The following is a 2897-nucleotide window of genomic DNA, read 5'->3' as shown; positions in this document are numbered from 1 at the left end:
GAGACATAGTCCCTCCAGCGTGTCCTGGGTCTTCCCCGGGGCCTCCTCCTGGTGGGACATGCCCAGAACACCTCCCTAGGGAGGCGTCCAGGAGGCATCCTGAGCAGATGCCCGAGCCACCTCAGCTGGTTCCTCTCCACGTATAGGAGCAGCGGCTCTACTCTGAGCTCTTCCCGTGTGACCGAGCTCCTCATCCTATCCCTAAGGGTGCGCCCGGCCACTCTGCGCAGGAAGCCCATTTCAGTCGTTTGTATCCGCGACCTTGTCCTTTCGGTCATTACCCAGAGCTCATGACCATAGGTGAGGGCAGGAACTTAGATTGACCGATAAATCGAGAGCTTCGCCTTTGGGCTCAGCTCCTTCTTCACCACAACGGACCGATACAGCGACCGCATCACTGCAGACGCTACACCGATCCGCCTGTCAATCTCCCACTCCATCCTTCCCTCACTCGTGAACAAGACCTCGAGATACTTGAACTCCTCCACTTGGGGCAGAGACTCACCACCCACCCGGAGAGGGCGCCACCTTTTTCCGGTCGAGAACCATGGCCTCGGATTTGGAGGAGCTGATTCTCATCCCAGCCGCTTCACACTCGGCTGCATACCGCCCCAGTGCCTGTTGCAGGTCCTGACTCGAAGAAGCCATCAGGACAACATCATCTGCAAACAGCAGAGATGAAATCCTGTGGTTCCCAAACCAGGCCCCCTCCAGCCCCTGACTGCACCTAGAAATTCTGTCCATAAATATAATGAACAGACCCTGTGACAAAGGGCAGCCCTGGCGGAGTCCAACATGCACCGGGAACAGGTCTGACTTACTGCCGGCAATGCGAACACAGCTCCTGCTCCGGTCATACAGGGACCGGACAGCCCTTAGCAAAGAGCCCCGGACCCCATACTCCCAGAGCACCCCCCAAAGGACACCACGAGGGACACGGTCGAATGCCTTCTCCAGATCCACAAAACACATGTGGACTGGTTGGGCATACTCCCATGAGCCCTCGAGGACCCGATGGAGAGTATAGAGCTGGTCCAGTGTTCCACGACCAGAACGAAAACCACACTGCTCCTCCTGAATCCGAGGTTCGACTATCGGTCGGATTCTCCTCTCCAGTACCCTGGAATAGACCTTACCAGGAAGGCTGAGGAGTGTGATTCCCCTGTAATTGGAACACACCCTCCGGTCCCCCTTCTTATACAGAGGGACCACCACCCCGGTCTGCCATTCCACAGGTACTGTCCCCGACCGCCACGCGATGTTGAAGAGACGTGTCAGCCAAGACAGCCCCACAACATCCAGAGACTTGATGTACTCAGGACAGATCTCGTCCACCCCCGGAGCCTTGCCACCGAGGAGCTTGCCAACCACCTCAGTGACTTCAGCCAGGGTGATGGATAAGTCCGCCTCTGGGTCCCCAGTTTCTACTTCCTCCTCGTGACAGTGGGATTGAGGAGATCCTCAAAGTATTCCTTCCACCGCCCGACAACATCCCCAGTCGAGGTCAGCAGCGCTCCAACCGCACTGTAAACAGTGTTGGTGAAGCACTGCTTCCCCCTCCTGAGGCGTCGGATGGTTTGCCAGAATCTCTTTGAGGCCGTCCGATAGTCCTCCTCCATGGCCTCCCCGAACTCCTCCCAACCCCGGGTTTTTGCCTCTGCGACTGGCCGAGCCGCGGCACGCTTGGCCCGCCGGTACTCATCAGCTGCCTCTGGAGTCCCACGAGCCAACAAGGCTCGATAGGACTCCTTCTTCAGCTTGACGTCATCCCTTACTTCCGGTGTCCACCACCGGGTTCGGGGATTGCCACCGCGACAAGCACCACAGACCTTACGACCACAGTTACGAGCAGCCGCATCGACAGTAGAGGTGGAGAACATGGCCCACTCGGAGTCCATGTCTCCAACCTCCCCCGGGATCAGGGAGAAGCTCTCCCGGAGGTGTGAGTTGAAGACCCGCCAGACGTTCCCAACAGACTCTTATAATGCGCTCGGGCCTGCCAGGTCTGTCCGGCTTCCTCCTCCGCCAGCGGATCCAACTCACCACCAGGTGGTGATCAGTTGACAGCTCAGCCCCTCTCTTCACCCGAGTGTCCAAGACACGCGGTCGGAGGTCAGATGACACGACAACAAAGTCGATCATCGACTTCCGACCTAGAGTGTCCTGGTGCCACGTGCACCGATGGACACCCTTGTGCTCGAACATGGTGTTTGTTATGGACAAACTGTGACTAGCACAGAAGTCCAATAACAAAACACCGCTCGGGTTCAGATCGGGGAGGCCATTCCTCCCAAGTGTCACTGTCGTTACCCACATGGGCGTTGAAGTCCCCCAGGAGAACAACGGAGTCCCCGGTTGGTGCACTGTCTAGTACCCCTCCCAGGGACTCCAAGAAGGCCGGGTACTCCGCACTGCTGCTTGGCCCGTAGGCCGACACAACAGTGAGAGACCTGTCCCCGACCCGAAGGCGCAGGGACGCGACCCTCTCGTTCACCGGAGTGAACCCAACACGCAGCGGCTGAGCTGTGGGGCAATGAGCAAGCCCACACCAGCTCGCCGCCGCTCCCTGCGGGCAACGCCACAGAAATGGAGAGTCCAACCCCTCTCAAGAAGTTGGGTTCCAGAGCCCAAGCTGTGCGTGGAGGTGAGGCCGACTATATCTAGCCGGTAACACATTTATCCATACCAATGAAAATATACTGTACCATTAAATGTCCATTTTTTTGCAATAATAAATGTAAAGTGTTCTTAAGACACACCAGAGAATTTAAAATCTTCTGGGATTTTTAATATGTAAAAAAAAAAACAGTGCAGCTACAGACACAAGGAGAGTTTGTGCTGATTATTAGTCTTAGTCACATGAAGGACAGAGACACCACACATTTGTGTCTCAGATT

Source organism: Periophthalmus magnuspinnatus, chromosome 16 (assembly GCF_009829125.3).
Source record: "Periophthalmus magnuspinnatus isolate fPerMag1 chromosome 16, fPerMag1.2.pri, whole genome shotgun sequence".
Lineage (NCBI taxonomy): Eukaryota > Metazoa > Chordata > Actinopteri > Gobiiformes > Gobiidae > Periophthalmus > Periophthalmus magnuspinnatus.
Note: the sequence above shows the minus strand (reverse complement) of the source record.